Source organism: Phalaenopsis equestris, unplaced genomic scaffold, assembly GCF_001263595.1.
Source record: "Phalaenopsis equestris unplaced genomic scaffold, ASM126359v1 Scaffold000204, whole genome shotgun sequence".
Taxonomy (NCBI): Eukaryota; Viridiplantae; Streptophyta; class Magnoliopsida; order Asparagales; family Orchidaceae; genus Phalaenopsis; species Phalaenopsis equestris.
The window spans coordinates 439,555-439,885 of NW_018164646.1; positions in this window are offsets into that span (position 1 = coordinate 439,555).

The window sequence follows — 331 nt, forward strand, 5'->3', positions numbered from 1 at the left end:
TATTACCGAGCGGAAATGTGAAAACTTTTGTTACACCACCAATAAAGCCGATGCAAATGTGGTGAAGGAGTTCTACGCCAATGTGATTTATGCTAAAGATAGAATCGTGCAAGTGCGTAGACTTCCTGTGGAATTTACCGCCGCCCGCATTAACACTTTTTATGAAGTCCCAGATTCTTACATCTGCTACTATGAATCATTTAGTACAATGGAAGACCCCCTCAATAATGTGATTAACTTTCTCACTGATGGGAAAGGAACATGGAAGATAAAGCAGCGAGAACGGGTAAATTTTTCTGCTTCCATGCTGAATGCCACCTCTAAGGTGTGA